The 10,718-nt window shown below is 38.0% G+C and overlaps 1 long non-coding RNA gene across 1 annotated transcript; it reads left to right on the top strand.

The window, feature by feature from the left end:
- The first annotated feature begins 2,228 nt into the window (after positions 1-2,228).
- On the top strand, positions 2,229-8,579 carry LOC124881148. The gene is made up of 3 exons (XR_007041546.1): positions 2,229-3,730; positions 4,244-4,877; positions 8,112-8,579. It is a non-coding gene; the product is annotated as an uncharacterized LOC124881148 (long non-coding RNA).
- The last annotated feature ends 2,139 nt before the right edge of the window (positions 8,580-10,718 follow it).

Genomic DNA, 10,718 nt, shown 5'->3' with positions numbered 1-10,718 from the left:
TGACTTGACACAAGGAATGTGACATTTTAGAAATCACTAATGTTTGAATAACTGATTGGACCATCGTTTTGTAGTTACAGCTTATAACCAGTAGGGATTGCTGCAGCCCCCTCAACATCCCAAATGTGTGCATATGTAAAATGCTGTCACATACTCATGAAAATCAACCAGATAACAGATGTATGCATGTTGTAACAATGAGCCACTGTTACATTTATATTTCAGATATCTTATTGTTAGTGATGCAGCAACTTGGATTTATCGGTTTAATTCATTATTTGGGACATGTGAGTGTATGTGTCTGGGTGTGTCTTTCACTGAGTTAGAGGTGTCTCATCTTAGCATTTCTTCTGTAAAAAGGTGAAAAGACAATAATTGTTAACTTTACCTTTCAGCATTTCAAGATATTATTGTTTTAACTGCAATAACATAAAAGCAAACTATTTTAAGGAACTAAAACATGAAGGTTCACTGTTTCCTTGAAAATACGAGATGGTGTTATATGATATGTTGATTGTGTAATAAATATTGGGATGAAATTAAAATATTTTCACTTTGTGCTGATGTCATTTTAGGCTTGTGTTTATTGCTGTCATTTGGTCCCACCTCCATGGCCCCCTCGACCAGTATGACAAGCTTGTAACTTATATGTATATATTAATGGCTGACATTGATGTAAACATCAAAACTTTTCAGAATACAGAGGTGACGCCAGCTGAAGTCCAGCACACCAAGGGCTGTTTTTAAATGAGCCGTTTTAAGGGTTATGACAAGTATAACATGTCAGAAAGTCTTCCACAATAGTAGAGAGAAGGCAATGAGAAAGAAGAAATGGGCCTCTGAGAGTGAGTTAGCAAACTGAGGATGTGGTTAACATCTACACATCCCACCAGCTACCAGTGAAGGTCTGCTTAAAGGACACACCAGTACGGGTCTACAACAGCTGACTGTCTAGATTAGTAAACCCCTTACCCTTTTCAATGAAAACAATCTAATGAAAAGTATAAAAAGAATGGCAGCTCATTGTTGCCACTATTATGATGTTAGTTTTAAGAAATGTGAAAGACTGCATGCTTTGAAGGAGGGCTGATTGTCATGGTGATAAAGCAGAACATTGCGTCTTCCATCGCACCATGATCTGTTTGTCGTGCACTGCGCTGACACAAGTCAACACAAGTTGTAGTTGGGTGAGAAATCCATGGACTACCGCAGGACTTCTACTAGGGAATCACAAAAGTTTGTCTGATGGTTTAATTTTTGTACGTTTGGTTCTCTTAAAGGTAATGAAATGAAAAGGTAAAAGCCAATGAAATCTGTTACATTTCTAAATGTTAGACGGCTAAATTCAATCTGTATTCTCAGGTATCAACAACAAATCATCTTCCTTGTTGCTGTACAAAGATAATGCCATCTCTATGTTTTTAACCACACACACTCAATAGTGTTCACTTTTCTTTGTTTAAAACGGTTTGCAGCTTGCCTGACCTCTTACCGATCTTTGAGTTTACAACCATCAAGTTCAAAATTATGCTAACAGCTATTTTCAACACTCCTATAAACCGTTGTTTCTCCCCTGCTGTCATCTATAATAGATTAGTAACTATTCCAACATTTGGGTCGTCTGTCTAATTATTTTAAAGCTTTTTAAGCAAAAACAAACTGGATTATTTTATTTTGTAGCTATGGTTACTCAGATGTAGGTCTAAGCAGAAGCCTGAGAGGTAAGCACAGAGTTAATTGTGGGCCTGACCACCAAACTTTAACACTAACCAGGAACCTAATTTTACTGAACTGCATAGGTGTGATTTCCTTTTTACACGTGTACTCTAGTACCCAGTGACTTCCTAACTTTCTGCTTGTCTTGAAAACAGGATTCAGTTCACATGATGGTAGAGAAGAAAATAAGCAAGAAAAAGATGAACAGAGAGGAGCTGAACAAGAATGTATATGCTAAGCGATTCAATTTTTGTCCAGGCTTGTTTCATGAGTCTATTTTTAAAAATAATTCTGTTGAAGCATGTTTAAAAAGCAATGTCTGACTTGCATTTGTTCATTTTCATAGAACTTTTATTCATTATTACCTTTGTCAGCTTCAAGTTATTTCTGTGACCATTGTGGGTTTTTCTTTCATTAACCGAGGGGTACCAACCATTTTGTCCACGTGTAAATATAAGGTAAACCTCCTCTATCATTGTGCCACACAGCCTCATGACCCAATTGCTTTCATTAAAAAAAGAAAAGCATCAATCTTTCATACTGATGCTAAAATAATCAAATATAATGATTACTGCAGTTAATTTATATTTTATTTTACTATATGTAGAATAAATACTCACCAAATTTAATGAATGCTTTTAATGCAATTGGCAGTCTGATCTTTTATAGTGCAACAATGAGGGTATAATAATAATATCTGGTTAATTATCAGGATGCTGCTCATAAATCATAAGATGTAGACTGAAAACCACGTTGCTTTAATTTGGGCGATAGGGATTGCTTCTTAAATTTCCACACTGTGACTGTCCGTGTTGTTTGCAACTGGAAATAATTCCCAAATGGCCTAAACTGTCTTTGTAAACATGTATAAGCCTTGTTCCAGCCAGCTGATCAGCAGTGTGCAGAAACAGGTGGGGGAGGAGCAGTTCAGGTGTAGTCTATGTTCTCTACAGCCGAAGAAAGACCCAGCTCTTTCAATGGCCTCTCATTGAAAGGACGTTAAACTGTGAGAAAGATATGGAGGAAATGTTTGGTGGTTTTAAAATCATAATTATTTAAAACTCCCAGTAACCGGCCCCTGCCCCAACCAAACTCTAAAGTAAAAATATCACTATTTGTGACTTAATTCCCAGGGGACAGGGACACTTATTATCAGTAATATGAATGTTTTTCCTAGCAACAGAGGTTTTCTGTTAGAGTGAAGATTTCACTGAATGACTTTGTGGCTGTAGGTTAAAAATAGTTTAGGCAGTTATAGATAGACTATTTGGTGACACTGGCTCAGGTGGCAGGGGTTCATCTTGTACCTGGTGGGGGCCGGTTCAAACCCCCGCTCCGTGCATCTTAGTCTTTGTGTCCTTGGGCGAGACACTTCGCCTGCCTTGCCTGCTGATGGTGGTCAGAGGGTGTCAATCTACCCCAAGGCAGCTGTAGCTACACTGTAGCTTACCACTGACAGTGTGTGAATGTGTGTATGAATGGGTGCATGACTGATTGTAGTGTGAAGCCCTTTGGAACCTTGGACTTAATTTCTTTTTGTCTGTGACTAGTGAACAGTTTGTATCTGTAAATCTGTGTAAACTTGTGATACTGTTTCAAAGAATGCGTGTACCAAACTAAAACTAATCACTACAACTAACATTAAACAGTCCTGCCATCATTTTTTACTTTTGTGACTTGATGTTTTACTTCATCTGTTCCCAGTATGTCTTAGGGATCTGCGATGCTAATAAATGAAAGAAGCACGAATCTCAGAGGCAGTTTCTGTGACTGATCTCTCTCACTGCTGTCAGTCTGAAGATGGAAAGAACAGACTCTGTCAGCTCAGACTTTTTTAAAAAAAAGCCATCTTTCTGTTTCTGTTGTGTGTGTGTTAGTATGAGAGGTTAGTGGGTGGTACTTAGAGCAGCAACAGGAGATGAATATCAGTCTTCAGTAATGAACTGAAGTGGAAAGATGAAGCTCCTGCTGAGAAGTCTGCTTCTTAGCTCTCTCTGCGCACTCTCATCCTGGAGTAAGTAGAAACACGACTCTCCATTTAATTTCACGTTTGAGCATAGCTATTTAAGCTTCAGACAAGACCAAACTACATTACCTTTGTACCTTCAGTAGGTGATGACTTTTTCATGACAAACACATTATTTTAACCATTTAGCATAGGTCCTTTAATTTAATTTGAAAGTTTTTAAATTTTTAGTTCCTAATATAGATTAATACAACATACAGCATTAAGCTCTTACATATGACCTTCCATTATTTGTGCAGTGTGTCTTTTTACATATGTTTTTTTAGGCCCACTTGTTACCCAGAGTTTGGATGTTTCAGTGAAAGCCATAAACAAATATGACGTTCATGCTCTGACCAGCACTGTATATTTTTTGTTGCCTGCAATTTAATAATTGAAGTTAAACCTTGTCGGTTCTACTAAAAAATGTAAAAGCACTTTCAGTTTCAGTGTTTGGCTCTGAAATCATACCGTTTGTGTTTGGTATGATCTAACATTATGCTCCATCATGTCTCTTTCCAGGCGTTTCTTCAGACACACTTGTCGTTACTCAGAGTCCTGATGTTTCTTTCCATGAAGGAGAGACAGGAAACATCTCTTGTTGCTGGAAGGGGAAGAATGGAAGAGTTCACATTAAATGGCTAAAAAACCAAACATTAGTAGAGAATAAGACTGTCATAAATCAGTCTACAAGTTCTCAGAATAAGCAGGCAAATAGCTGTACAGTTCTAATCTTTCCAAACTTTGCAATCAGAGATTCAGGGAGATACATCTGCAAGGTTACTGTGGAGATACCAATGTTAACTGAAGTTGAAGGAAATGGTACAACCATCACAGTTACAGCCAGAGGAAACACAACTAACTGCTTATCAGAAAGTAGGTGACTATAGAGCTACTACACATATTGCAGCCTACCTATGTTGTATCAATAATCTATTCATCACTTCACAGAAAATAAATTATCAGAAGTTTGTTTTGTTAAACAGAACAAATATATACTTATTGTTGTTCTCACCTTAATAAAATCATTCAGATACAAAGGATGAACATAAGCTGCAATCTGTGATTCTTGCTGTGGCTGTTGTCGTCCCACTCTTCCTCATTGCTCTCGCCTGTTTCTGCACTCTGAAAAGGAAAGAAGGTAAGAAGAAAACAGGTAAATCACTCCCTCAGACAAAGACAAAAATGTATTTTTTATTTAGCAAAAAAAGCATTTTTTCCTTCTTTTTTTATTTCAACTGAATTTAATAAAGATGCACAATAATTTTTTCCATATTAATGATGTTAAAATCCTGCACACACAAACAAATATTTTACTTTGGAGATCTACAAAAACTTTCATTGTATATTTTATGAATGATCATATAAAAGTTCAGAAAGACAATAATATTTATTTTATTTATTAATATTTAATTTGATGTAATTACCTCTGTGACTTTGCACAGTCGGCCTTTAAACAGTGATTCAGCTTTTGAGTATGCAACTGTTTGTGGTCATAGTTTCTTTGAAATACTGCCTCAGTTTTCTCTGTGCAGTCAACACTGTGAAATGTCTGAAAAAAACAGAACCTACGAGAAATTACACATGCAGCTTTCATCTAGTCTCCAATGAATGTTAGCGGTCATTTTTCCAAAAATTTAAATGGCCTCTAAACAACTAATCAACTTATACAATAACAAATCAATGATAAAGCATGGAAGACTACAGGTCCTTCTCAAAATATTAGCATATTGTGATAAAGTTCATTATTTTCCATAATGTCATGATAAAAATTTAACATTCATATATTTTCGATTCATTGCACACTAACTGAAATATTTCAGGTCTTTTATTGTCTTAATATGGATGATTTTGGCATACAGCTCATGAAAACCCAAAATTCCTATCTCACAAAATTAGCATATTTCATTCCGACCAATAAAAGAAAAGTGTTTTTAATACAAAAAACGTCAACCTTCAAATAATCATGTACAGTTATGCACTCAATACTTGGTCGGGAATCCTTTGGCAGAAATGACTGCTTCAATGCGGCGTGGCATGGAGGCAATCAGCCTGTGGCACTGCTGAGGTCTTATGGAGGCCCAGGATGCTTCGATAGCAGCCTTTAGCTCATCCAGAGTGTTGGGTCTTGAGTCTCTCAATGTTCTCTTCACAATATCCCACAGATTCTCTATGGGGTTCAGGTCAGGAGAGTTGGCAGGCCAGTTGAGCACAGTGATACCATGGTCAGTAAACCATTTACCAGTGGTTTTGACACTGTGAGCAGGTGCCAGGTCGTGCTGAAAAATGAAATCTTCATCTCCATAAAGCTTTTCAGCAGATGGAAGCATGAAGTGCTCCAAAATCTCCTGATAGCTAGCTGCATTGACCCTGCCCTTGATAAAACACAGTGGACCAACACCAGCAGCTGACACGGCACCCCAGACCATCACTGACTGTGGGTACTTGACACTGGACTTCTGGCATTTTGGCATTTCCTTCTCCCCAGTCTTCCTCCAGTCTCTGGCACCTTGATTTCCGAATGACATGCAGAATTTGCTTTCATCTGAAAAAAGTACTTTGGACCACTGAACAACAGTCCAGTGCTGCTTCTCTGTAGCCCAGGTCAGGCGCTTCTGCCGCTGTTTCTGGTTCAAAGGTGGCTTGACCTGGGGAATGCGGCACCTGTAGCCCATTTCCTGCACATGCCTGTGCACGGTGGCTCTGGATGTTTCTACTCCAGACTCAGTCCACTGCTTCCGCAGGTCCCCCAAGGTCTGGAATCGGCCCTTCTCCACAATCTTCCTCAGGGTCCGGTCACCTCTTCTCGTTGTGCAGCGTTTTCTGCCACACATTTTCCTTCCCACAGACTTCCCACTGAGGTGCCTTGATACAGCACTCTGGGAACAACCTATTCGTTCAGAAATTTCTTTCTGTGTCTTACCCTCTTGCTTGAGGGTGTCAATAGTGGCCTTCTGGACAGCAGTCAGGTCGGCAGTCTTACCCATGATTGGGGTTTTGAGTGATGAACCAGGCTGGGAGTTTTAAAGGCCTCAGGAATCTTTTGCAGGTGTTTAGAGTTAACTCGTTGATTCAGATGATTAGGTTCATAGCTCGTTTAGAGACCCTTTTAATGATATGCTAATTTTGTGAGATAGGAATTTTGGGTTTTCATGAGCTGTGTGCCAAAATCATCCGTATTAAGACAATAAAAGACCTGAAATATTTCAGTTAGTGTGCAATGAATCTAAAATATATGAATGTTCAATTTTCATCATTACATTATGGAAAATAATGAACTTTATCACAATATGCTAATATTTTGAGAAGGACCTGTATTTATTGTGGACTTAGTACGTGTTATCTTAGCACAGTTTGGGTCGGTATGTGTTGTTCACCTTCTGTAAAGGTGCAAAAATGATTAACAACCACAAGTGGTTTGAGCAAGTGAAAAACAACATAATGTGCACAGTGCAGATTTAATATTTCTGCCTCTTAAAAGTACTTTGATCGTTACAGTCCAACTGTAAAGATGGTCTGGATTGCATCATTGTTTCCATTTTCTTTTATATTCACACAATAAACATGTTTTCAATGTGGGCTACATCTCTCTAGGTTAGCTTTTCCATTCCAGATTAAAATGAAGATCCTTCCCTAGTTTACAAAGTTCTCGAGGAATGCATGTTGGGGTTTGTTTTCTTGCCACCCTGCAATAACTCTTTAAAGCTTAGGTGTTAAAATATTTTCTGTTTTTTTTTTTTAGAACTGAAATATTCTTTATTGTTATCCTTTATTATACAGATGTACCAGCAACAAAGCGACAGGCAAATGGAAGCACGATGATTCACACAGGATAAAATATAATAACAAATAATAGGAAATAACAGAGTTTACAGTGAGGGATTACAGACTGCATTTAGGCTTTCACTTTCAGTGTCAACATGAATGTTAATATCACCACTATAATGACCTTATCAGTATTCAACACCAAGAATCTTATCTAAAAACTCAGAGTAAAGGCCTGGTGGACGATGCAAAAGTACAAACAGAAGTGGTTTTAACGCTTTGCAACTTTGATGAGAAAAACAACCAGTTAGATATTCCAAAGAATTGTAGATATTAATTGCCTTGCAATCAATAAATCAATAAATCTGAGTGAAAGATGGTTGCTGCCCCTCCACCTCGGCCAGTATTTCAAGGAATGTGAAGATTTATATAATTATGAGTTGACTCATTAATACTAAGATAATCCTCCTGCTGCTTCACAAATCAAGTCATTAATTAACAAACTCTACAAACATAGATCAATGTTCAATAAAGCACATCTTATTGATTTTTTTTTTTCTAGTTCAGTTGAAGAGTTCAGAATACAAATTAACCTAACACGTATGTTTTTGGACTGTTGGGGAAGGTGGAGAACCGACACAGAACTCATGGGGAGAACATGCAAACTCCATGCAGAAAGACCCCAAGCTGGAATTTGACCCCAAGACCTTCTTGCTGCTGTCCATGGTGTACCCTGCCTCTCGCCCGTAGACCTGGTTTCCTGGTTTTAAAAGGGATATGGTGTTGATGTCAACACCATCTTTGTTTTTGAAGCGACAGCTCCAATATTTTGAAATGAGATTTTGTTCAGAGGTTACGAGCAGACAGCGTCTAACCCTGCTGGAGATAACTCCCCTGCTTTAATAAAACCATCGGTGTTCTTGATCTCGAACATGAACTAAACCAGGTTTCTGCGAAACAACTTCCAATTTACTGTTATGTTTGTTTTTACAGTTGTTGACTGATTTGTTTATAAACTCATCATGTGCTTGAATGTCATATTTTCATTTTTGACTCATTTAAACTTTATTATTTACAACAAACAACCACCAATATCTTTACAACCTTTTCCTCAAATAATGGATAAATGCAAATTTTGGAACTGATAAATCAGGTAACAATAAACTCCTTTATGTGTCTCCCTGCCCTGACCTCAGTCCTGCTTAAAATGTGGATGAAAGTTTGGTCAGTGCCAGGAAACCATCCAATTTAAATGAGCTCTACTAATTTTGTCAAGAAAATGCATTAAAACTCCAGCCAAAATTATGACAGAAGCTTGAATTCATTGCTAAAAAAGTGTTTGTTGCTGGAGGTGCCCCTTGCTAAGGTAGCATTAGTGACGTTGTATGTATATATTTGAGCATGTATGTATAATTCTGACCCTGTCTCGACCACAAATTCATATGAGTGCACCTTCTAGTTTTTTATAAAATCCATTGAAGTTGTGTGTTACAACCACTCTTCACTGATCAAAGAATGGTTTACATAAATAATTAAAAACGCAAGATTGACATGACATTCAATCCACATGATGGGTGTACATAAACTTTCTTCCTCAACATAAAAATTAATAGCACCTTCACTGAAACATTTCAAGGAACAGGTCCATTAGAGGGGTTTAAGTCAACCCACCGCTGTTACAGTTCTGACTCGCCAAACAAGGTAGTCACATCGGACTTGTGGATGCGTAAACCAGCTTTGGGGCCCGAGTGATTACCAACAATATGTGCAATTAGCTGGATGGAGGATTTAGGTTGAAAATGTTCGGAGTGCATCCCTGTGCGGTGGTGTGTATTTGATGCACATCGTTTCCGTCTTTAAAACACATTGGACAGGTTGCACTGAGGTGCGCCGAGACAAACCAGATCACTGAACTTTAGCCATGCATAGTTCCCTCGGTGATGTGGTTTGAGGTTGGACCAAAGCGCAGATAAGAGCTTGGAAGCAACATTTCAAAGCAGTCTTCAGCTTTATTCAAAATATCAAAAAAACTTAACAAAAAAACTGCTGGTATAAACCAGAGTCAGATTCAAACTCACATAAGTACTGCAGGTACTCAAGGCAAGGACGCGGGTAGTGCACAAGGTAGTGAACACGAGGAACCAACAAAGCATAATGAAACAAAACCAACTAATATACAGAGAGAGACAAAGGCAAGTAATCACAGGAACTAAGAACAGGTGAGACAAGGAGGCAGGAAGGCAGAGGGAACAAGTGAACCTAATAAAACTGAGACATGAGGAAAAGGACTAATTAACAAAACAGTGAAACAGACCTGAACGAAAACTATAGACCAAGATAAATAAAACATAGAATCAAGAATAAACATGAACTAAAAGGAAACTGAGAATCTAGAGGTAACCACCACCTAAGACCTAAGGACTAAACAAAGAAACCATTAAGAAACCCAGACTACAAAAGTAAACGAACCTAACCCGACACAGATAGAACAAACTGAGAATAAAGCAGATGAAACGAGGACAAACAAAGATGTAAACAATAGCAAAAGCTGACCTAACTAGAACTAAACCTAAGGGACTAAACTAGGAGAGGGAACAAAATGCCTAACATAAATAAACACAGAGAATCCAAGGGAGATACAGAACTATAATAATGACACACATAAAGAAACTATTCTAAGTGAAACAACTAAGCACAGAGTAAACAACAAAGTCACAAACAAAGTAGCTGGATGGAGGATTTAGGTTGAAAATGTTCGGAGTGCATCCCTGTGCGGTGGTGTGTATTTGATGCACATCGTTTCCGTCTTTAAAACACATTGGACAGGTTGCACTGAGGTGCGCCGAGACAAACCAGATCAATGAACTTCAGCCATGCATAGTTCCCTCGGTGAAAAAGTTTTTCCATACCCATAGGTACAGAGTCGTTGGCCTGCTTTTTGAATGCGCACACGTTCGTAATGTTGATTTGTAAAACACCAGAAGTAGCTCAAAGAGAGGCTCGTCTTTGCTGGTTTTTGATGGAACAATTTTGCGAAAGAGGCCTTCTATTGTTCTTTGCAAACAAAAGAGAATACAGAAAAAAACTTCTGTACAAAGAACAGAGGAAGAGGTTTTTTCTGTATTCTCGTGTAATATTGTTAACTGCACACATTGATTCTTTTGCCTCTGTAATTTTTCTCTTGGTAATTTTATTTCTAAAAAGTTCTCTGATCCATTGTTTTAAAAAGAGC

This window comes from Girardinichthys multiradiatus, chromosome 14 (assembly GCF_021462225.1).
Source record: "Girardinichthys multiradiatus isolate DD_20200921_A chromosome 14, DD_fGirMul_XY1, whole genome shotgun sequence".
NCBI classification, from domain to species: Eukaryota; Metazoa; Chordata; class Actinopteri; order Cyprinodontiformes; family Goodeidae; genus Girardinichthys; species Girardinichthys multiradiatus.
The sequence above is the reverse complement of the archived record's forward strand: the minus strand, read 5'-3'. Positions and strand labels throughout refer to the sequence as shown.